This window comes from Myripristis murdjan, chromosome 15, assembly GCF_902150065.1.
Source record: "Myripristis murdjan chromosome 15, fMyrMur1.1, whole genome shotgun sequence".
Lineage (NCBI taxonomy): Eukaryota > Metazoa > Chordata > Actinopteri > Holocentriformes > Holocentridae > Myripristis > Myripristis murdjan.
In genome coordinates, this window is record NC_043994.1 from 29,013,245 (window position 1) to 29,039,504 (window position 26,260).

Below are 26,260 nucleotides of genomic sequence, written 5' to 3' on the forward strand. Positions count from 1 at the left end.
AAGAAGTGGGATTATCTCATCCCCGTGGCCGATTTTTTTCACTTCACTGCAAAAACGCAAAATCTTACCAAGATTATTTGTCTTATTTCTAGTCAAAATATCTCATTACACTTAAAATAAGACATGATCACCTCAGAAGTAAATTGTTTTTAGACAATTTTCACTTGTTTTAAGTGAAAATTCACTTGAAACAAGTGAAAATTTGCTTGTTTCATTGGCAAAATTTGCCAGTGGAAAAAGTGAAAATTCACTTGAAATAAGTGAAAATTAGCTAGAAACAAGAAAGAAATTTTGCCAATGAAACAAGCAAATTTTCACTTGTTTCAAGCAAATTTTCACTTGAAACAAGAGACAACTGTCTAAAAACAAGTTACTTCTGAGGTGATCATGTCTTATTTTAAGTGTAATGAGATATTTTGACTAGGAATAAGACATTTTTGACTTGAAATAAGACAAATAATCTTGGTAAGATTTTGCGTTTTTGCACTGTTGTTTCAAGAATAAACAAGATTTAAACACTGAATATTATACTAAATGACTTATTAAGATATTTTCTGAGTGCACTTCCAGAAGAGAGGGGGGGGGGGGAAATGTGCAAAAGACGAATCTCTCAGCGGCAGCAGCGTCTCCGACTGGCCTAACGTGCACTTCCACTCCTCACATCCTCGCTGCATCTCCATCCATGAGTGAATCTCAGCAGATAACCACATCAGATCAAGACATGGCTATGGTTTCACAATGACCCCCCATGGGAAACATCCCTCAATCAATCACCCTCCTCCCCGTAACGACAAGTTCACCACAGTGACAGGCTTTTAACGAGTGCCCGCCGGGAATAGGCTTCCTCTCTGCCTCTACGCGCCGCATCAGAGGAGCTACAGTGCTTCCGTCTCCGAGGAGCCTCTTCCCCCCCGGGGGGACGTCATATTCATGGAAACGCATCTATTTCCGAGAGCCGGGCGGAGGGATATCGGGAGGATGAAAAGCAGGGGGAGGGGTCTATAAATCATACAGTGCGGGAAGACAGGGTCAGCGCCGGCTCAACAGGCGGCGCGTGTGCATCGGAGACGGAGACAGAGCAGATTCAAAGAGATGAAAAGCCGCAGAGAGAGGCAGTGAATCTTCCTCTCCGTGTGTCTAAGTGTGCACAAGCCTGCCTGTGCGACGCGCCAAAGCCTGCGCGCACATCCATCTGAGGCCGGCGGGACGATGACGACAAGAGCTGCATTTTGTCGAGGACGGAGGACGCTGAGGCCACAAAACTCAGCGGCGTGTGGTGTGTGTGTGTGTGTGTGTGTGGCGTGCATGTGTGTGCGTGTATGTGTGTGCAGTGTGCATATGTGTGCTGGTTCCCGGCTAAAGGTTACATGGTAATACTGGCATTTAATCAGTGAGCCAGCAAACGTGGGCAGCAAGAAATCAGAGTGTGACCTGCGCTGACCTGGGACACGGGAGAGGAGAGGGGAATTAGCAGGTGTGCAGCCACAGAATGATCCTCTGTTAGCTGCAGCAGCGACGAGACTCAAGATCATCTGAGGGAATCTGAACATTTTATTTGGACTAAGTAAACAAAGAGCAGCAAGTACGCAAAAGTTGTATTTTATTTGTTTGGCCTGTATGTCTGTATAGCAGGTTACTCAGCTGGTTTCCCACTGCGGTTTCCGTTTTGCGTGCTCTCCCTGGGTTAGCATGATGTTGGATGAAATGTTTATCATCCCAAAGTGGACCAAAGACAAAACTGCGAGAGTAAAGCTCAGATACAACACTGGGTGACTGGAAAAAGCCCTTCTGGAGCCTCCTCTGGAAAAGAGAAACTTTAAGCTTTGTCCTTTGCTAACATGCAGATTTGTCTTCAGACTGAACTGAATCACAGCATTTCTCTCCTGTTAACCCTCTGAACCTCAAACCCGCCGGCGGGATAGAAAGACATGTATTTTTTTTTTAAAAAAAACGCCAAAATTCAATCGTTTATCATTGCTGGAAGCTTTAAAAACCTATTTTTTCGTCGGAATTTGAATTTTCCGACGGTCCCTGAATGCAACATGTCCGACTTCCTTTTAGCGGTAGAAAAAAGGATGACACTAAGCCTAAAAAGTGATTTTTAATTCTAATCATTTTATTATACATGCTTCATTCAACAATTCGCCACAAAAAATAGTCGTTTACTCAATCCAGATCATTCAAAAAACAGAAAATTCTGCGGTCTTCAGCGGATCTGAGACATCTTGATTGGTTCAGGTGAGCCCAACAGTAGCGTGACAAAAATTCACTGAATTTCAGTGTGTAGGCTTTTTTTTTCCTGGATCTGTGACACTTGTGGGCACCTGAAAAAATGTTCTGTATATTTATTCCAATGTTTCTCGATTTTTGTAAAATAAATTATCAAAAAAAAAATCGGTTTGCCGTTTTTATTTTTTTATTATTTATGGCACTATAACTCTTTCATACTGTGTGAAAGACATTTTTGCTGTTTCCATAGAGGTGCAGCACTTGTAATTGCAGTGAAAAACAAGCTCACAGTGAGCCAAAATGTGAGGGGAGCAGAAAACACCCAAAAACTGCTTGGGGTTCAGAGGGTTAAACTGTGAAAAATGAAAACAATATTAATAATCAGAGAAGTCAGAGGTCATTGTTATTATTTTGTGATTAAAAATTCAGTCATGATCTACTCACCTCTTTGACAGTAGAAACTGAAGAGGTTTCTGTTTTGGTGCATCCATCATGAAGTTTGTTTCAAATCAACTTTTTTTTTTCCAAGCAATTGAAATTGGTGCCGGTTCTTTCCAGATCAGAAGTTAAAAATGGCCACAGAGGCACTTCACTCCATTTGTGCAGCATTATGCATGCCTCATTAAGCCATCCTGTAGGATTTCTCAGTGATGGAATATTTTAGTTCACTATCAGAATAAACCTTCATACCCAACTCTCGCACGATCACTCTGTTCTCCGATTAACTCTGCAAGACGACAACTCAAGCCGGTGTTTAGCCTTAAATGCAGGCAGGAACAAAACACATTTCTGCAAGCCACTACGTGTAAGAAAACCCTTCGGACTCCATGACCTTTGCTTCTTGTTCAGTTTTTTATCTGTGCAGTGCTGTCGCTTGAGTTTGAACATGATCACATGAGATTTGGATATGAGGAGCTTTATTTTGTCGCACTCCTTCCACAATAGACAGTGTCCATCATTGAGTGATCACATGGCTTCATGAGACATGGACAATGCTGCAAGAATCGTATCAAGTGCTTTTGTGGACATTTTTGTACTTTCAGAGATTTGGAAGGCTCTGGACGCTGTTACGTCAATTGTTTGGAAAAAAAAAAAGTTGATCCAGTGTTAATAAACTCGATGCTGGTTCTATGAAAACAGAAAGTTTCAACCATCAAAGAAGCGGGGAGCTCATAAATGAAATTTAACTTTACAGGTAAATGAAATAACATCATTTATAGCATTTACTAATCCCTAGTAAACTGTAAAGACAATAATAATGGCGATTTCACGATGAATGATACTCATCTAATGTTAAATAATGATGAATTTCTATCTACTAAAGGTGGCTGGTATGAAGAGTTCCCCTCACATGCTTGAGAAATGCATGCAAATCAGCTGGAGACAGACTGCAGAAATAATCACGAGCAACTCTGCGAGCTGCAGGGCAGAGAATTTAAACTTGAAGACGAGCCGGTGGGAAGCCACTGGAGAAGCGCTGTGCTCGGCCCGAGCTGTTCCCATACGTCTTACACTGTGCCCATGCAAATGTCTGCTTTGTTTTAAAGGAGACAGCATGTGACTGTGAGCCTGCTGCTTAATTACAAACACATTTGCGGAGGTGGAATGCTTGTAAAGGAAAGGTTGTAAGCCAGTCAGTGGAAACAAAGAGAGAAAAAAAAGGAAAGACAGAGAGAATAAAGACAATCCTTTTGATGTTTTTTTTTTATTTTTTTTTATTCATGTGTTCTGGTTATATTTAATTTGTAAAATCTATAGCATGGTGCGACACAAGCTTCTTGTTCTTATAGATGATCAGAGGCGGCTGGCCCATAGTGGGCGATAGTGCATCGCCCTCCTAAAGCCAAACGAAAAAAAGAGAGAAAAAAGAGTTTATTTTGCCGGTCTAGGTCTTAATATTATTGTCCAATCAGCAGCCCGAATATCGCTGTGACATCAGCAGCCTGAATGTCACTTTCCAACCAGCAGCCCCGCCCCCTTGGGGCGATCTCGGTCAGATTGAAAATCGCCCCAGGCGCTCTCATAGACTTACATGGTGAGATTTTTTTTTCACATTTTACATCCTACAATTCATTTCTATGGGCCCAGGGAGAGTTTGCCCCAACGTGATTTCGTCATACGCACCGTTGCGTGTGCGGACGATACGTGCAGCATCGAGCGGGAGACAGCAAGATGAACATGGCTAGGAACTGCAGCAACTTATTGTATTTGAGGCATTTAACGTATTGACCCGCATAAAAGACGACCCTGATTTTAAGACGACCCCTCTTTTTCAAGACCCTTTTTTGGAAAAACACTTTTTATATGGACAAAATCTTGTTTGAATAAAAAAGCCACCAGCCGGCATCAGGCGGGCCGGCCGCGGTACTGGCCGGTGCCACCCGGTCAGGTCTGCCGGATCTGACAGGTGAGCGGCGCACACATACTGCCATATATACCTTTCATTATAAATCAACTTTTTTTCATACGCGGCTGCAGCAGCACAACAGACAATGACACAGACAACATGGTTGATTATTGACTGATTACCGGCCATTCGCCAGTAATCGCAGCATCAGGCCAGCCTACCTACAGTACAATACATGTGTATTTGCTTAGACCCCCCAATATTAGACGAGGGCGTTTTTTCAGGGCATTTTCAATGGAAAAAATGTCCTATGTTCGGATGAATACGGTAACTTGATATAGCTGTAAAAAAATACTACTGTGTGTACAATTCATGTCTGGTGTTGCCATCTCGTGGTTAAACAGGAAAACCACATTAAACAATGCAATGTAACGCTGTAAAGTTAGCTCTCTGACTTTTATTTATTATTATTTTACCCACTGAATGGGTCATCTTAGCCATCATCGCAATAGTTGCCCCCCCCTGAGACATTTGTCAGGAGCCGCCACTGTACAGGATATTGATGAATGCGAGAACATGGCAAAAAAGGTAAAGTCAATACTGAACGGTCACTGCTGGGGGGAAAGAAAACAGAGAAGTGAAGTATTTACACTCGTTGGCTTTGTGATTGGCTGACTAATTCTCTGATTGCTGATTGACTGACCGATGAACTGAGACTGATTAATAGCTGGTTCAAGACTCACATCAGATGAAATCAGACACACAAACACACACACACAGACACACACAGGCAGGAAAGTGCTGTCTTGGTTCCTCACTCGTTGCTGTGTTAATTCCCAGTGTTAACGCACTGCTGCCATGGAGCTCCAGTTCGACAAAGGAGTGCAGCTGAGCCCTGCCTCCCTCAGCACTGTGGTGAAGGAGACTGTGTGTGTGTGTGTGTGTGTGTGAGAGAGAGAGAGAGACTGCACACTGTACCAAATGCTGATATCACAGACGCGGACGACAAGAAAGACAGGGAGAAAGATCGTGGCGATGATGGCGGCGACGAGAAAAATGACAAAAAAAATGCTGACGATGACAATGGGTTTGACGCATGCAACACACGCAGGCCCGCGCACACTACACACATAACTTTGTTCGCATGTGCAAGAGCTTGTTCCTAGAAACATGACAGTGTGCCAAACCACAGTCCCAGAGCAGGAAGAGAACCCAGAGAGAAGAAGAGCAGAGCGCTGCCAAAGTGTTGCGAGTGAAGAGGCCATGGCTGTTTCAGTAACCGGGGTTTTAATACGAGGCATTTGTAGCCTCTGACCCCTGAAATAGCCGGACCCTTTGCACCTTAATGCGTGACTGACTATCCAAATTACGTGTGTGATGTGTGTCTGTGATGTATGTGTCGGCTTTTAGCTATTTATTCACCCGGGAAAGATGCACTCGGCAGTGTGCTTGCTCTCTCTCTCAGCGGTGCAGTTCGTCCTCATCCACTGGAAACCGTCGTCTCTTTCCCACCAAAAAGTTCCTGAGTCTTGCTCTTGGAAAAGTAAAGCAAACACCTGAAGCTCTCGCATTTTTGTTTCCACTGCTTAGCCCAGAACAGCAAAATGAACACAAATAAGGACGAGGGATCTAGTTCCTCTGTAACAGACAAACAGGAAAAGCAAGAACTGACGAGAGGACATCGCCTTTGACATGGAAGGCACTTTGCACATCGGTTAGGGCTGCACAATTATGGCCAAAATGCTAATCACGATTATTCATCACGATTATTCATCATGTTAGGGAAAGCATCTGTATTTTTATTGCACTACTTTTAAACAAACAATATATGAACAGTTTTCAGTGCAAAATGAAACTGTAAATAAGAATAAATGCTTAATAATAACAAAAAATAAAATTATTTGACTAGTGTGATCGCTCCGTTCCGTGCTTGAATACAGTACACCGCTGCAGGGTGCGCTCGCTTGTTATTTAGGCAGCTTAATGAAGCCCTAACCATGCGTTCGCCCCCTGGTGGTTGGCTGACTACTGGCTGAGAAAGTGCTTGATTAGATATGCAGCAGAGCCGCATTGTAAATGTAAATATCGCCGACGATCAGGCTCATTTAATCGTGGCAGCCAAAATCGTGATCACGATTAAAATTCGATTAATTGTGCAGCCCTAAAATCGGTTACACCGTGACTGCAGCGAGAAACTCCGAGAGCACTGCCTCAGTTGTTGGGGTGTTTTTGGGGCCCAGAGACTCAACCCCCAGGTCAAAAACAGGGACTGGTTCCTTCTGGTTCTGGAAAAATCCTGCTGAGGAAGAGGAGTATGAGCAGCGCTACCAGAGCAGATGCGAGTCCTGCACTGCAAAAAGTCCAAATCTTACCAAGATTATTTGTCTTATTTCAAGTAAAAATGTCTTATTTCTAGTCAAAATATCTCATTACACTTAAAATAAGACATGATCACCTCAGAAATAACTTGTTTTTAGACCATTTTCACTTGTTTCAAGCTCATTTTCACTTAAAACAAGTGAAAATGAGCTTGAAACAAGAAACAAATTTTGCCAATGAAACAAGCAAATTTTCACTTGTTCAGTTGTGTCACAAGTGAAAATTTGTAATTGTAATTGTAATAATTGTAATTTGTAATGAGATATTTTGACTAGAGATTTTGACTTTTTGCAGGTTATCTCTAAGTTCACCTGAATCTGCCAGCATCAGTAACTCACCTGAACACAGCTGAAAGGGTTGAAATTTTAATATAACGCAAACCCACATCTGAGAGAACCTGCTTGCATAAGGGAGCACGATGTCAGACGGGTGAGTGTGGGGGATTTTTTTTCTAATTTAGCAAAGATTATTCCTCTGTATCGTACTTTAGATTGTTATTATTTTAATCTTTTCAGCCTGAATCCCGCCTGCAATTATTAATTACTTTTTTTTTTTTTTTTTGATGACCCATAACCACTTAAACCCACGGGTTACCCACATGACCTGTGGGGTCGGAGGTCAATCCGCGCATCACAGTTCCCTTCCATCAGGAATGTTTCCTATTCCGCAAAAAGGGTGGGCATCTTAACATCAATTGCATTCTGAGTGCCGGTACGTGGAGGCTCGATTGCCGTTGATGATCAATAACAGTTACAAGTGCACCTCCAGTCAAGCGCCTTTCCAAAGGGCAGTGCAATCATGACCTCGGCTCTCTAATCTCGAGGCTGCCGCTGCCGCCGCGTGCCGTGCGGCGACGTGCCCGCCTCCTTTGTTGCTGCCAGGATGAATTAAAACCATGAAATCGACGGCACAATCCTTCCACAGACCAATAGGAGGATTACATGTGCCCTCTCTTTAGCATCTGTCCTCTTGACACTGTATACAGTACCCTCTGTACACCATTATCATCTGTAGAGCTCTTTAAGCCCCCCCCCCCCCGCCCGCCTGCCTGCCTGCCCACAATACACACATCTATACAAACACACAGACACACATCGTTCACACACACACACACGCAAACACTCACACACCCCACACTCGGCACTCCCATCATATATATGACATCCATGTCCATATAAACAGATGGACCTGCTACTAATCCCATCACACACACACACACACACACACACACACACACACACATCGCCATTAATGTTCCTTTTATTCTCTGGCCTAACATGATCCTCCACAGCCTTTACATTCTCTCTCCACTCCAAAGCATGACATCATTGCTCTCTTGACCCACCATGTGTCTGAGTATGTGTGTGTGTGTGTGTGTGTGTGTGTGTGTGCTGGTATTACTGCACTTGTGAGGACCAGTTCAATGTATAGACAGAGGCGAAGCGGTTGGGTATTTTGGAGAAGACGGGATATATTGGCTTTGAAAAGGGGCTTTTTTTTTTTTAAGGTAAAGGCCTCAGTTTAGCGTCAAGGGAAGACCAGAGTCTTTCATTTAAACTGCAGGCTGACAATGATGTAGTTGTGTGTGTGTGTGTGTGTGTGTGTGTGAGCAAAGTATTTTCAGTGTGGAAAATCTATAGAAGATAATGAGGTAAATACGGGACTTTTTGGACCCACGGTGCAATCGTTGCGCTCCACAAAGATCTCCTCCTGTAGTTTCTTCTTTATCTTTTACTCCTTGCCTTTTCTCCAACTTTTGAAAACCTCGACCCTCTCAACATTTTTCATGCTGTATCGACCGATTCTGAGAGCGCATTTCCATCATGGTGCTGTTGCCGTTTTGGTGTTGGCGATAGCAGCGGTTTGGGCCAGTAAATGAGGATTATATCATATTATAACCCCCAGCCAGACACACACATCCACACACACACACGCATACATATGTATTTGTGCAACCATGCCTGCCCTCTGACAAAATCCTGAAGTTAACAGAGCTATCTCAAGCATGAAATATCAATCACATCTTTACAGCTCGTGCAGCACAAGCCCAGTGTTGTGAGGAAGAGAGCGGGAGAAAGGGCAGTCGCATTTTGGGGTTGTTCTCTCACAGCTCTTTCATAATCTCTGTTGACAGCATCTCCATAAATTCTGTCGGGATACTGGGGTTTTGGCTGCTAAGGAGGAGGAGTGAGCTGCCGCAGAAAATCAGACGCCTCGAGAAATTATTGCTGAGCAGAGGGAGCCGCTCAACCGGATTTCAACATTTTGGCAAAGCAAAGAAAACAAGGCAACAGTAAACATGATGAATGATGCAGCCCTCCTCCGTGCCAAGCAGTAACAAATACGTCACCGAGTTTTGGCGGTCCAAATATGGGGTTTCCATGTCCAACGAAAGATAAGATGGTGATAACACAAAACTCAAGGCTTCAAAACAAACCAATCAGTCACATCACAACGGCTACACTGCAAAAACTCAAAATCTTTCCAAGATTATTTGTCTTATTTCAAGTCAAATATGTCTTATTACTAGTCAAAATATCTCATTACACTTAAAATAAGACATGATCACCTCAGAAGTAACTTGTTTTTAGACATTTGTCTCTTGTTTCAAGTGAAAATTTGCTTGAAACAAGTGAAAATTTGCTTGTTTCATTGGCAAAATTTGTTTCTTGTTTCTAGCTAATTTTCACTTATTTTAAGTGAATTTTCACTTTTTCCACTGGCAAATTTTGCCAATGAAACAAGCAAATTTTCACTTGTTTCAAGTGAATTTTCACTTAAAACAAGTGAAAATTGTCTAAAAACAATTTACTTCTGAGGTGATCATGTCTTATTTTAAGTGTAATGAGATATTTTGACTAGTAATAAGACATTTTTGACTTGAAATAAGACAAATAATCTTGGTAAGATTTTGCGTTTTTGCAGTGTATGTCCACTTCTTTTATCCAGTACATGCTTTTGACCTGGAGTTGTACCAATTCTGAAATCTCTTAAACGTAGTGGTGAGATGCATCAGCGTTTTCCTAAAATCCAAACCGCAGCATCTCGGATATTATGTTTGACAGATCTACAAATGTTCGAACAAACCAACAAATGAGAGGACTGATGAGAATTAATCCGCAGTGGAAAAAACAGTCTGGACTGCATCTGAAAAACATTCGAGCCGTTTACAACACGAGTGCAAATGGGAAGGTTGTGAGATAATACTCTACCACTTTGCTTCCAGTCTCTCAATGAAAAGGCAGATGGACAAAGAGCAAACCAGATGGGAAAGCACTGCTTCCTCCTCTAAGCCTTGAAATATCCCAAGAGTACTGAGAGATTTACCAGCAGGAGGCAATGCTATCATCCTGAAACTGGCTGTTGTCCTCCATGATGAAATCAGAGGAAGACGATGGGTCAATCTCTGTACATGTGCTTGCTTATTTTGTGACACACGGTTCACTTTTTCATCCATGTGCGACATTTCAGACACCAAGTGATTGGATTTTGTGGAAACTTGGGCGATTGTGCATCCCACCACTGCACTCCACCATTTTCAAAATTACACACTGATTACCCCCCGAGGCGAGCGCCGCGGTTACAGGTCGAAGCAAAGCGACACGCTTGTTACTGATTGGACTGCATCGTTTGTGGAGGACGCCGTGTCGGCCGTTCTTTTCAAGGTTCATGTGAGAAGAGCCGGGGAGGGAGAAATATGAGAGAAAATTAGAGGGAGGCAGGAGGGGATGCAGTGAGTGAGTAGAAAAATTAGCTGCTTCGACACAAACCACCAAAAATTTTCAGCACATTCCCTTTAACCCAGTTCCAGTCCTCTTAGAGTGCCTGAATACTTAAAACACGGCCGCACATTTTAACTTTTCAACAATGTCTGTTCTTGTGCATGTGCACGTGCATGATGCAAAACTCCACAAAAAGACAGAAAGACTTCTAATCTCTTCTTCTCTTTTCTGCTGTCTCCCGTTGTCTTTTCCCTGGCTTTTTTTTCCCTCCTGAACCCTCTGACTTTGGTCTGTCAGCTCCAGCTCTTTTGTTTCCACCAGGAGATTTTTGAAATGTAAACATCCCCCGTGGCGCTGAGGAATGTAGAGCGGCACGCCGAGGCTGGAGAGGCAGCCAAGCGCTGTTGCAAGGCCTCTGGTATGCCAACAGCTGGCACCGTGCACAGTTGTTGGCACTAAACTAGCAACAGGGATGCACCGAGAGAGAGGAACGGGGTTAGCGAGTTTGGCTGCATCCAGGTATGAAGAGGACGCCGGCATGTGCAGGGAGAGATGTGGACAGATGCATGACTGAAATATGTACAGGATGTATCGTATGAGTGAGTGAATATGTGTGTTATTTTCTATCTCCCTCCTCCATTCTCTAAAACACACACACACACGCACACACACAACTGCCTGAACACACACGCACATACACACACACAAAATCCACTGGCAGGTGATACGGTTCACTGGTTGCCATGGCAGCAGGGGGGGAATCTTTTCCCACCAGCACAAAATTTGCTGATTTGCCCGAGCAGCAGAATGGTCCTACAGAGTGCACCTCTATCTCACACACACACTCACTCACTCACTAAACACACTAAACACACACCTGCAGCCACAGATAGAAAGACTCTGGCCAGGTTGCCATGTTGCTGCCCTTTCTCAACAATTCATTTGTGTTGGCTGCAAATACAGAGGCTGTAGTATGCCAGTAATGCACTCTTGTTTTACTAAAAATTTGAGGAAAAATGTCTGGGAAAATAACCAAGTTTCATTTGTCACATGCACGGTGTCAGGACAACGGCAGTGAATTGTTTTCCCACTGGGGTCTCTAACTATCGTCGATGTCCTGCAGGGCTGGCAGGGGGTATTTAGTGATATGCTTGGCTGGGCGCACCACCCTGGACAATGCTTTGCAGTCCTGCTCAGTGGTGTTGCCAAACCACGCCAGGATGTTATCACCTAGGAGGCTCTCGATGGTCCTGAGCACCTGTGGGGAGAGCAGCAAGTAGAGGCAATGTTGTGCCTTCACCGTCAGACCGTCCATAAAGGTCTCTCTCTCTCGGTGAGGTGGACACCAAGGTACTTGAAACCCTCTCCACTGGAGCCCCGATGATGGTGAGGGCGCTGTAGCCACTTGCCTTCGTCTTGACAAAGTCCACAACCACAGGCAGAACAGCAGGGTGCCGAGGACGCAGCCCTGAGGGGCTCCGGGGCTGAAGGTGACTGAGGAGGACGATGTGTTCCCCACTCTCACCAGCTGAGGTCGTCCTGTCAGGCAGACTTGAACCCAGCTGCAGATGGAGGAGTGCAGCCCCAGGTCCCTCAGCTTTCTGGTGAGCTTGGAGGGAACAGTGGTATTACAGGTCAAACAGTAATCCAGGAAAAGCATGTGCGTATAGCGTCCTCCCTCTGGTCCAGGCTGAAGAGGCTGGGAGAGATCTATGGATCGGTTCGAGGGTCAAGTCAGCTGGGGGGTGATAAACACGTTCTCTGCTTAGCAATGTTAGTAGTGCACTGTATATAAAGGCTACAGCATTATGTATCTTGTAGCCATGATGGATTAACATTTTGAAAGCCTTCAGCTTCTTTAACTCGATGCATTTGCTGTTGATAAGAGGTGGTGGGGCATGGTCTAACATGGAGAGGCATCCTTTATTTCATGAGACAGGTGTGACAGTTCAAAAATATCATGTTTTATTGGGTGAAAACGCTTTTTTCCAAAATGCAATGGAATGGCAAAATGGTACAGAGGGAAAATTAGTTGAAAAAGAGTTTTTTCTTCTCATTGTGACTTTGAGGACCAATTATTATGGCAATAAAGGACCTTTATTTCAGTATGGTGCCCCCTGTTGAAACACTATAATCCCATACCTGGCTTCTCCTATTGTGATTCACTGGATTTAAGGTATTTTTTAGTCTAAAATTATTATTGTGTGTCTAAAAACGTTTAAAATTATTCTTATTATATTGACCCTTAAAGACCATTTGTGAATAGGGGAGACTGGGGACAGTTGCAACAAGGGACGGTTGCAACAAGCCTTATTTCTCCAATCAGAAACATGCTAGAGTGATGACACTCACACTGCACATGCTCAGTTAGACCCTCTACCCACAAACAAGAGAGTGGCCATATTGATCATCTGGTCCAGCTTTTATCAAGGCAAAACTGTTTTGGAGGTATGAAAGTAGATTTTTTCATGAGCTGTATTTTTGTCATACTGTCCTGGTCTTTTGTATGAATTAATCCAAACCTACCTAGATTGAATCACTGTTTTGTTGACTATTCAGTGACACCGTTTACATGTGTCAATGTCACTGTGGCTAGTTAGCACATGGTGTTTTGTCATGACTGATACCACAGGGACGGTTGCAACAGTTGCAACTGTCCCTATGCTAATATCAAAACAGACCACACAACAGTATTTTTGAAGATTTTTAGCTCAAAATAGGCACAATTAATATATTTCATTGCTCATGATGAACAGAACGGGCAATCATAATGAGAAACTAATGCTAATGATAAACAAAATAATTCCCCAAATAACTTGTTGAGCAAAAATGAGCAATTAGTTATTGTTGTATATTGTTGTATGTGCTGTGCTATGGGACAAACTAAATAAATTTTCCTGTGAAAACAGTCATATAAACTTGTCATATAGTGAATAAATCATTTAAATTGTATTCTGTTTGTTTTCAGTATGCCAAGAGTGAGGAAGAGAATCACTAACAGAGTGTTGCTCTCTTATTTTTTAAACATCAAAGTTTGTATTCACTGGAGTTTTAAAACAATGTTAATTTTGTTAACTAAAACCGTTAACTGTTTGTTAACATGTTTAATAAATGTTTTTTGTACTGCAAACTATTCCATTCTTTTTGTCCCAAACTGAAATATTGAGTTTCTATAGCTTCAGTAACATCTACACATTAACTCAGGGTAGGCCTATGTTTTACACAAAACAAAACTTAGTAAATACTTTAATACTGTATACTGTGCTTATTCAGACAAAAATCAGAAGATAATTGGTGAAATTTAATGATTTTTTAATATGTTGCAACCGTCCCTGATCCGTGTTGCAACTGTCCCCAGGTTTGGGGTCAGTTGCAACGTTTGAATTCCTTTATTCAAATAAATATTGTGATTGATATGTTATATGTAGCCATCTTTAAATGGTATGGGTATACAGCAGACAGATGTAGGTTTAATATGTAAAAATTTGGTGTGCCTAGTCCAAATAGTCGCTGAGTAACTGAGGGTAATGTAAAAAGTGTTGCAACTGTCCCCAGTCTCCCCTATATGCAAAATTGACATGGTAATAATTTTCACATGTTGTGAATACAGAGATTGTCGATGTCCACAAATACTGGCTGGGCTGTCTTAGACCAATAACAGCATTAACTTGAGAACCCTTTAACTAATTTGATGATTTAATTGACTGAATGATTTATTGTGCACTGTGTGTAACTACATGCAATCAGCATCGACTACAGGCTGAGCGTTCTCTATTTTGACAGCGGAGAAAATCACAAGTTCCACAGCGATTCTTCAGAGGACCGCGTCCCTGCAGCGGCTGTCGACAGATTAAAGTCACAGGGCATATTCAGCTTCTCAGTACTTTCCTCAGAGGATTACACGCTGACAAGAAAAATCTCCAAAATTCAATAGGTTTTGCATCTCTGGGGTCGAGGTAGTGCAGAGACCTAGGGGTGAATTCAATTTAACAGAGTAAACGAAGTCCCACAGGGCTCTGCTGGGGCATCTATCTTTTTCACCCAGTGAGACGTCTCCTAAAGTGCTGCTACAGTCAATTAACACCGACTTTCCTCTAAGCAGGAAAAACACCATTAAAGGGACGATACCGCTGGTGCATTTGGTGATTTATTGGCTTTATTTAAGACAAAATTATCAACCCCCTCCCTTGTTGCATTTAGCACGATGGGTGATCAATGGACCCTCCACTTCCACAGCCACGAGCTGCTGTCTATATGCAGAGTGTCCGGTCACCCTCTGGATATTCGTCACTTCTGTCATTCGTCACTCACACTGGCGGCTGACACCAACCACTGGCAATTAAAGATGGCAATTAACTGTGGCATGCCAATAAATGTCAATGGGTATCCAATCAGCTGAAGATCTGATTTTAATTTCATGTCACTGCAGGTGTATCTGCAGCTCCTGATTGAGAGAGTTGTGTTGTGGCCCGGAAGCAGCAACATGTGTCTGTATCTGTGCAGCTCTCCACAGCCATCTTGTTATTTTTATTTAATTATTTATTTATGTATTTATTTTTTGTTAGGGCTGCAACTTACAATTATTATCACTGTCACTTAATCAAGCAATATTTCGTTTTGATTACTCAGTGAATTGTTTTGTCAAATCAAATGTCAAAAGTAATGATAAATGCCCATCACAAGTTATCAGAGCCCAAATGAGAAACTAAAGACGCTTAGTTAGTTTGATCAGCGGTCAACAGAACCCAGCTATTTCTTTTTATAATGATAGGAAATGTAGAAAAAGACAAGCAAACCTGACCGTTTGTGAAATATTTGGTGTTTTTACTCAATAAATGATTCCGATTAATTAATTAACAAAATTCTTCTCAATTGTTTTTCTCTCAGTTGAATCAGTTTTTAGTTTTTTGTCATGATTTGGACCCCACATATGTTTTCAGGCTTCCGATGTATATAGATTTTTTTTTTTAGATTTTTTTTTTTTTTTTTTACTGGCAGCTCCCTCACCAATTTTCAACAATTTTAGTGGCTTGTCTATTGCTGTCGACTCTTGTGTGGGCAATAGACAGGCAACAAAACCCCCAATGACAGTGACTTGCACACTATTTAAAAATCCATCTCGTAAATCATACGCCTATGCATCACGATACAACACAGTAAAGTACAGAATTGACTGAAATGCATGAGCAGAGCTTAAAATACAAGCCACTGCCCAACACCTGACTACACTAATGAAATACACCATTTTTTTTTAATGATAAACTAAACAAAACAGTGCAATTAACAATTCCCTTTCCAGTTTATTGAAACATAATTTGCACAATGCACTCACTTCATACAGTGAACTAAAGGGTAGATGTTATAACATATGAAAATCAAGTGCATAAAAGATATGTATCAATACATTCAGCTAGAGAATTAATATACTATTGCTGTATAATAACACAACACTCATTTATATCGATTTTTTTGCACTTGATCGCTGGTAATCTCACATCTATGGAGCTCCATGGTAACCCTAACATGGCTGTCACCGCAAACCGGAGGCACCGCGAGGCTGAACTGCTGTGAGGTCCAGCCGAGGCAGCAGTTAATCATCTACTGTACAATGTAATACACAAACGCACACTTCAGCAGCCACTAAATATTTAACTGACACGTTCACACCTCTTGAGCCATATGGCCCGGCGCAGCGAGAGGCGAGCCAGAGCGAGGCTGAAAACGGGGGGTTCTGCTAAAATCTTAATCTCAGGTCCATAAATATGGAGGCACACTGCGGCACATGACACTGATGCAGTCCGACACCTTGCGTGTAGTTTGCCTTGCCATCACTGTGCTGAGTAATATGACATTTAAGCCCTAATCTCCATATGTGTGTGTGCGTCAGTGTGTGGTGTGGTGTGTGTGTGTGTGTGTGTGTGTGTGTCCTTACACAGAGGAAAAGTCGGTGCAGTGGCAGACTATGCATTACATTACACCATTATGCAAAGTGAGTGTGGCTTGTCTTCCTACCACACACAGACAGAGAAGAGAGGGGGCAGCGCGGCAGGTTACAAATTCACACACACACACACACACACATGCACACACTCTCTCACACACACAGACATTACAGTCAGCCCAGCGAGGAGGATTTTCATGAGCTTCAAATTATAAGGTTCTATCTGAGTGGAGTGCAGTTCTGATACACTGAGCATCAATCATCTGACATCCCAGCCGGCAAAACTGCCATGCACTTCCTGTCCTTTTTAAATATTTCACCACAGCTTTTTCTTTTTTTTTTTTTCACCCACTCTATTTTTCTAAAAACACAACGCCACACAAGCAAAGATGATAAAAATGCAGATAAATGCACACAGAGTCTAATCATTCCCGCTTAAGTTTGGTTATTTTTTTTGACCGAGGTTCAGCGCAGCCAAAGTATCTCCAACATGGTGAGTTAGTCCATTACTTATCATAAATTAGAAATAGATTGACTTAATGAAACATATTAATATTCAAAACTGCAGTGCCCTGTTGAAATAAATAAGTGAATATCGCTCCGACTCTCCACTTCCCTATAGTTTGATAAAAGGTCAGTGATCAGTAATCAACCAATAAGTGCTTTGAGTGGAAAAGCACAATAGATTTTTTTTTTTTTTTTTGGTTTCTGGTGAAAATGAGTATTGTTTCTGGTTCCCATTTGCCAAAAACAATTGCCATAATAATAATTTCATCCTTTAAAAATACTGAACCGTGACATTAGAGAGGCCACAGGGTGGATCTGTTTACACGTCTTATCGACTGAATCTATTTTTGAACACATATTTACTATCAAACTGGGATCAGAGAAACGTCCCGACTAGTTACCGTCAATGTCAGCTCCTGTAGCGCTAACACGGCCAACGCTTGTGATTTTCAGATTTAGACATCCACAGTAAATCCAAAAATACTAAGCGGAGCAGTCAGTGTTGGCTTTGGACTTTGGTTTGAAGCAGTGATTTTTCCGGCGAGACGACGGGGCCAAAAAGCTCTGAATCATTTCAGAGATCCATAATTTGCTCGAGTTTGATGTTCCTGCGGAGTTCACAGTGACTCTCGCCGCACCTGTTTTAACATCGCACGGCAGCTGATCTGTTCCTGTGTCCGGGGATTTTTGCAGCACAGAAAGTTGAATGCGCCCTAAAGGATTAACCTCAGAAACATACAGCCTTGATTATAGAGGACAAAATTAGCAAAACGTCGATAATGTGTTCCTCTTTTCCTGTCTCAGATTTCTGATTATTTCCTGCTGGTGGGATTTCTTAACAGGAAATGATGCGATGTGAAGTGACAGAGACCCCCCCTCCCTCTCCCTCTCTCCCTCCCAGCCCCCTCCCACACACACTCACACAGGCAAACACACACACACACACACACACACACACTCCCAGCTGGCCTGCAGCCCCTGACATGCCTAGTGAGCTTTCTTGGAGTGACAGATGGGCCGCGGGCAAGGAGGGGATGGTTTGGTAAACACACTCATACTATCAGGCGCCCATGAACACACACGCACGCACGCACGCTCGCGCACACACACACACATATCCACATTCTCATAGGGGCAAACACATGTAATCAAACACACGAGCCCCGCTCCCTGCGTGACGCTGGCATCGAGTCCCTTCCCCTGCCGTCTGTCAGAGCCCCTGTCGAGGTTTGGGTCCCCGGGGCTCCTGCGTACGGGGGGATTCATGACCCGCCTGCCTTTCCAAACCTGTTTGTTCTCCTGCCCGGGCGAGCACCGCGAGGCACACAACAGCAACAGCTCGCCTGGACCTGGAACGCCGTGACGAAATCTATCAGACTGCAGATGTTTTCATTGCTGCTGCTGTTATATATGTTTCATTTTTACATGAAATAGTAAAAGCATGAACTGTCACACACGCTGATGCTGCTTCACGGCTCCACGACTTTGCCCACCACCTCTAATATGATGCAGTTGGATTGATTGCACGTTTATTGTAGAGCTGCCCAACTCGACTCCACTACACTGCAGCCACCAGGCATTAGCTTTTGATTGCATTCTCCCTTTAAAATCATCTGATTTACGATGCATTACGATGAATCCAAGAGTGTCCAACCTTAAGATTCACCCAAATCTGGTATATTTTATTATAGGAACAGGAAAGTAAATGATAAATTAAAAGAGGCAGAGCTCTGTTTCATCAATTATGATCTGACACTGTATGGAAACTACTCATGAAGAGCTGCAATGTACTTTTTCATGGAAATAAAGTTCAAATTATAAACCGATTACCATAATACTCCTTGGTGCTTAATTAAAAAAATAACGTATGTGTGTTTTATCCCGGGCCATGTGGCATCCCTCATGTTTTTCTCTATTTCTGTCTGCAGTTAGAAGGAACACCTGCAAATTAATTTTTATTTTTCCTGAATTTTGATTCTCACCTTTAACTGTCGTTTCGTGCGACGGACAATTAAGGCACATTCTGTGTTTGACACCCGTGCAGCAGGTGTGCTACTGCGTCGGCGTGACTCTGAGGGCAACGCCGCCTCTGTGCTGCTTCTCAGCCCAGCAACATGTCGACTGGACTCCAAACGAGCAGGTATGAATGCGGTTTTACTGTTACGATCGTTATTATTATGGGTTTTCGCGTCCCATATATTCGTCTAAATGCTGATCCACCCTGACAAGAATAAAACTTTGTGGGGAAACATGTAATTATTCAGAACATTTTGGCACGGTCACATTTAAATATATTAAATATTTGCACAAATTTATGGCATCTGGCAGCTTTAATCCAATAATAGTATAGCGCCAGCCTACAAAAACACCCATCAGCTAAACTCTGATATATTTTCTATAAATACGTGCGGGGTTGGTGCTTAAAATGACTCTTCTTTGAATATAATGAAGGATTTTCAGCGACGTGCGGCTGGATGTGTGGGTGACAGGTTCAACGCGGCGCCAGAATTCCTGGTTTGGGAAGCTGCTCGGCTTTTCCGTCTGCCAAAGCGCTGACTCGCCCCGACAGATTCGCATTTGAGCCGTCAATAATGAGACTTGTTTTTTTTTTTTTTGATTTTCTGTCTTTCCTTCTTCCAATTAATCGAGAGAGCGGCGAGGAGCGGGGCGAGCAACGGAGCAGAGAGGAGCGTCACCCTTTAAATTACATTTCATTTGCGCAATTACGGTACAATTAGACCGTAGCAGAGCATAATGCGCCGTTAATTATGATTTATTAGACTGAGATGTAAGCTAAAGTGTTACTGATAACCGAGGTCAGCCGCCGAAGACACTCGACCGCCTCTCGGACCACAATCGCTTAGAAACCCAAATCTATCTTTAGTCTGGTTTGTGAGGGAGAGAATCAGAGGAGAGGAAATGTGAGTGAGAGGAAAATAACAGGCAGAGGTTACAGCTACACACACACACACACACACACACACACACACACACACATTCTAATGAGGTAGAGGCCTCCTGTTTGCGATGCATAAGCAGAGAGGAGAAAGTCGACAATTGTAAACATGATTATCTCTAATCCAACACACCACACTGTCATAATGCATAAGCACAGCTCAGCGTGTGTGTGTGTGTGTGTGTGTGTGTGTGTGTGCCAGTGTGCGTGCCAGTGTGTGCTGGTGTTTGACCCCAGAAGGATTTACATTTTATGGAAAATAACAAAAATGAAAAAAAAAAAAAAAATGTGGAAAGACAAACAAACAAATAAAAAACAAAACAAAGCGGCACTCCGGCCAAAAACAGACTTGTGCGATGAAAGCCGCGGTTTGTGGCATGCCATATTTGTGTGTGTGTGTTTGTGTGTGTGTGTGTGTTTGTTTGTGTATGCATGAGGATGGATTTCTCTCTGTAGCTGTTTGTTCTTGTCGGTTCGCGCGTGTTTCTGTGCACGTGTGTGTTTGTGTGTTTGCGTACGTGCGTGTGTACACTCGCTGTACGTGGCGAGATGAGAGGAGGAAGTGAGTGTCATTGATCCGACCAATTATAGCACAAGACAGAGCCGGGGAGACAGCCGCTGCCGCAGGAATACACAAGATTTCTTTTGTCGGCGCAGAAGAAAGGAGAGGATCTGCACCGAGCGCTCGGCGTGGAGCCGACCTGAGCCGCTGAACGCCGCTGCAGCTCGGATGCGGCTGGTAAAAGTTGTCATCTCCACAATCGGCTCACAATCTATGACATGAAAAAAGATTCTTCATCTGTTAAATATTTAATCTGACTGGCGAGAAACTGCAGAAGGGACTGTGGCCATCTCAAGTGGAAATCATCTTTGGTTTGGTTTTTTCTTTGTTGGTGCTCAACGCTCACGACCGAGCTCCACCTGTCAATCAAACAGTGTGGGCGGGACACGGGTTTTTCCTGTCGTTGGAGTTTGAAGTGATTCTGCCGGTTTTGGTGTTGCTCAGTTCGACTATTTCTCAGTTATGTCCAGTGTTGGGACCAATTACTCACAAAACTAATAAGTTACAATTACTAATTACTTCTGTAAAAAAGTAATTTTGATTACGACTCAGTTACTGCTGCAGAAGAGTAATTCAATTACTGGGAAAAGTCATTTTTATGATTACTTTTTTTCTTTTCTTAAATCCTCTTATTAATGCACATATTTTTGCATTACTGTTGCAGTGTGGATATCGCTGTCAAATTTCATCTATTATTGTCAGTGCTGGGCATGTTACTTTTTCAAAGTAACGTTAAGTTACGAAAAACTGCAAAGTCCGACCGGTTTGAAAAGTGACACACCGCTTTTTCTCCACAAGACGCACATTTTTTGAATAGGATAATAAAATAATAATAATTAGTAGTAGTAAGTAACGGCTAGTAACGGCGCATTTTATTGTCAGTAACGGTAACGGCGTTGTAACGGGGGAAACAGTAATTTCTTTGATTACTCGTTACTGATAAAAGTAACGCCGTTAGTAACGCCGTTTCTTTGTAACGCCATTACTCCCATCACTGGTTATGTCTGAGAAATAGTTTGGCACGGCTGTGTATCAAAATGGCGATTAAAGTGACGTTCGGTTCAGGCGATGCGTTTGGTCTCTGGTGAATGTTTAGGGAAAACGTGGAGGCGACGTCAGACTGAAGATGGAAACGGAGAGCAACCAGCTGACAGTTCAGTCTCGATATCAAAACATCAACCCAGTTCTTCTTCTTCTTCTTATCCCAAACAAAGCGGACACATAAAACACATCACTTCCAGTTGGCAAGAGAGAGCAGTCAAACGGATATTTATTTATAAAAAAAAAAAAAAAAAAAAAAGACAAACACTAGTTTTATGTGCTGACAGAGGTTGCTTTTCTCCAGAGCAAAACTGCAAACCAAATGGAGCCGTTTTTTTTTTTTTTATAGTGTTCACCACAACAACCAAAATGCTGCAAACGAGCATTTCTGACACCATGAGCATGAAACAAAATGGATCATGAGGCCCACATAATAAGAGCATTAGCACCTCGTAAAGAGCCTCAGTCCTAGGATGAGACAAAATTCACCCAATGTGAGTCCAGGGGAGAAAAAAAACAAAACAAAACAAAAAACAAAAAAACCTCTGAAATACTGATGTGCAGCACATGGACAGAGTTTAAGAAATCCAAGTCTGGTCTGGAACAATAAAGCACATCTTTAATCCAAATAGAGAACATTTTTGACTTAAAATTCCAATGCACTGCAGGTGACTGGAGGATCAGTGGAGGTACGGTGACAGCTCTGCAAAACACTACAAACTTTTACCCCACAATAGACCTTTGTTTGAAATTGCAGGGTAAGCCCAGGTGTTACTAATGATATTAATTAAGGTTCTGTCCCGTTTAGGTCTAGCAGAGCCAGGGTCCCGGTGTCGTTCATGCTAGTTCATTAGAAAGACTCTGCTAAACTTCAAATGGACAGAAAAATAATAAATAAATAAATAAATAAATAAATAAATAAATAAATAAATAAATAAATAAATAATGTCATCAGTAACACCTGTGTTTACCCTGCAGCTACATGTCAGAATGGCTGCTGGGAAAAAGGTCAATGCAGGGTAAATCTTCATTTTAAGGAGTCGTTTAGTCTAATTTTCAGTGTTTTTGTTTATTATTTTTTAAAAATAAGTGAAAAAAATCTACAAGTGACTTGAGATAATGCCACTTTTTTCTGATTCAGTTTCATTTGTTGCAGGATTTTTTTTGTGGGAGCAAGTAGAAACGTGTTGAAACAGGACAGAATAAGGCAGATCAACTCACTGGGATCAAGAAAATGAAACTTGATTTATTAAAATTCAGGAAACAAGATGATTTTTTTTTTCATTGTTTGAAGAAAAAACAACATTTTGACACTGAAAAGAAGACTGGATGACTTGATTATATTTTTTTCTAGTGCATATGCAGCAACATATTTCATCTGAATTCATCTACATCTGTCTGCTTTGCCCTGTCCGTCACACCGTCACTCACGTTCGTCAGCGTGCTCGCCGCTCCAAACCTCACAATGCACAAGAGTCTCCTGAAAAGGACATGAACTCGCCTCAATTCAGCCGAGTTCAGTTCAATTCAGTCGCTCTCCGCCGCTCACTGGAGGGAACCACACAGACCCCAGCTGGCCTGAGTACAAAGCAGAAGAATTCGCTGTCACGTGTCGGCGCTCCATTGTTGCGTCGTTGCAGCAGAGCTGTCAAGCGGCCGCCACTAAAAATAGGAGCCGGGCTATTTCCCCAAACCGCCGCTGTGAACGCTCACCAACGCCGCCGATGCAACTGCAGAATTATTCGACCATGCAATGGCATCTAGAGACCGGTCCGACCAACATCTCGTTCTCTCATTCCCCTATATTTCTCCCCTGTTGTGCTCACAGGAAAATTCAGGTGGAAAAAAAAAAAAAAAAAAAACCCTGAAGATTTAATCTCTCGTGATTAAATCTTCTCCTCGGCTTTAACATATTTCTCTTTCTGCTCCCAGGGAAAAGTCTGGCAGAAGGTATGAAATAATTTGACTTCATATTTTGGAACAAGCCGTAATTTCGTTGTTCTTACTTTGAGATAAAGTCGTGTGTTTTGAGACAAATCTTGCAAGAAGCTAAATTGCAAATTATCTAAACCCGCGCTGGCAGAATTGTTCACGTGTTTTGACAACAAGATGACTTTAATGCTCAACAGAAGATTAGATATGTTATTAAGATTGATAAACTGTGCATATGCATGTGTGTGTGTGTGTGTGTGTGTGTGTGTGTGTGTGTGGCACAGAGCGGCATGACAGTGCATCTCCCAGTGTATCCGTGATTGTTTATGTCAGTGTTTCCACAGTATCTGTCTGTTCATTCGTCTGGCGTTGTGTGTGAAAGCGTGCATGATAAAAATGCTCTGTGACTTGAAATTGAACTGATAATTGCCTCTGTAAAAAAAAGACACCCAAGAGAGAGACGGAAAGAGAAGGAAAGAGGGAAAAAGCTCGAGACGGCAACCGCTCCAGGGGAGAGGAGAACTAAACAGATGATAATGGAGCGACAGCGAGAGAGAGAGGGAGGGAGAGAGAGAGAGAGAGAGAGAGAGAGAGCCAGTGAGCCGTAAGGAGCACATTGTGAAGACCCCTTTTAGCGCAGGAAGGCAGGAATAATCCCTATTAAGGTAATTAGTGTTTCAGGAGACAAAGCGTGATTAAACAGAAACAGGCTATAAACTATTTGCTGTCTAAATATAACTCGTCCATATGAATCCGGTGAGCGACACGGAGACGGAGCGGAATCCGAGTCTGCAGAATCCAGAATCCAGAATCTGGAATCCGTCTCCTCGTCCCACAACTGCAGCAAGGAGGAATGTGTGCATGTGCGTATGTTTATGTGTGTGTGTGTGTGTGTGTGTGTGTGTATGAGATGGGGGCGGTGTGTTTACAATGAGATCAAGAGAATGCTTGGCAGGACGTCAGCCTTGTAAAGCCCCAGGATTCCACATGGAAAACACTCACACACTCCGCGCCACGGGGAAAACACACACGCCCTCAGAAACGCACACAAACACACTCATGGAAACACTCATGCAAAGACTTACACACACACACACACACACACACCTATGCACACACACACACACACACAACAGAGAAAGTAAACATACAGCATGAGAGATTTTGGTACACACTGAGTTGACACGCACACTCTCTCACACACACACACACACACACACACACACACACACACAGAGCATGCGGCCAAGCAGCAATAATGTTCGCAGCAGACTGACTCATGGAGAGCAGAAAGGATTTCTACCTGGAAGAAGTTTGTGTTTTACTTTGACTCTCGTCTTCACGTCAACATGATTCTCTCTCTCGGTTTTCCTTTACTTCTCCCTCCTCACCAGAGGGGGCGCTGCTCATTTTTCATCTTCAGTTCCTCTCCTCTGCAGCAGCCATCCCTCCTGAGACTAATGGAGTGTGTGTGTGTGTGTGTGTGTGTGGATGTGGGGCCTCTGTATTGGGTACAAGACATTTTGAACTGACTTAGTATGTGTGAAAGAGAGAAAATCAAATCATTTCTCCTTGTTTTCTGCCATGTTGCACATAATTAACATCCAAAAGCAGCCTTTTAGTGTGCAGCCCTAAAGCATGTAGACATACACATGTGCACGCATACACACACAAGCACACACACGTTTGTATCACTATACTTGAAAGGACCTTCAACAAAATCGACTACAATCAATCCCTAAACCTCGCTGCCAACCTTAACCTTCACCTAACATAAACCTACCTCTAACCTTAACCCAAAAGTCCTGACCCAAAAACAGCCATTTAATTAAAGAAGTGTGGAACAGCCTCACTTGTGGATTTTCCTCATCTTTCATCAAGCACAGCGAGACAGAAAAGGACACATGCACCCTGAGGCGATGGAAGACAAACCTAGTGACCTTAAACGGCTCAATTTGCCACTCTGGCGAGCAGACTTTTTTTTTTTTTTTTTTTCAATCCACGGTTCATACTTGGATACACTAATAAGTCTACTCAGTCTACACAGCATTAAATTGAGGACCTTACCTCAAACTGCTGGAGCTGTTATCAGTGTTCATGATTCAGGGCTGCTGTTTTTCAGGCAGGACATCAACACACACGAACAGAGAAACTGTAGTGGTCCCAGTGTACGTCCATGAGGAACACCACAGGTGGTAAAGGTTCAGATAAATGCCCCCTGATCCATTTCCCTGCGGTAATTTGCCTCAGAGATGAATTAACCATCTGAAATGTCTATTGGTCGACTCTGCCAAATGGTCATCTGAATTAGAGTTCTCATCGGGCCTGAAAATTAAGACCCGACCCGACCCGGGCCCAACTGGGGCAGCCCGAGGCCCGACCCGACCCGACTAATTAGCCGAACTTTAGGCCCGACAGCCCGATAAAGCCCGAAAAAAAAAAAAAAAAAATCGCCAAATTCGCCATTATTTAGCAGAGCCGGTCGGCCGCGGCACCGGGGCACCATCAGTCGGTATCAGGCAGCTCACCTGTCAGATCCGGCAGACCTGACGGGTGGGCGCGGTATCGGACGGTGCCGCGGCCGGCCCGCCTGATGCCGACTGATGGTGCCGCGGCATGTGCGGGTCAATACGGTAGTCTAGAA

General features: G+C 43.0%; 1 protein-coding gene across 1 annotated transcript in view; it reads right to left on the bottom strand.

Annotated features, from left to right (window-relative positions):
• Positions 1-26,260, bottom strand: part of slc24a3 (solute carrier family 24 member 3) — a 102,330-nt gene that overhangs the window by 39,551 nt on the left and 36,519 nt on the right. The gene's annotated exons all lie outside the window — the stretch shown is intronic.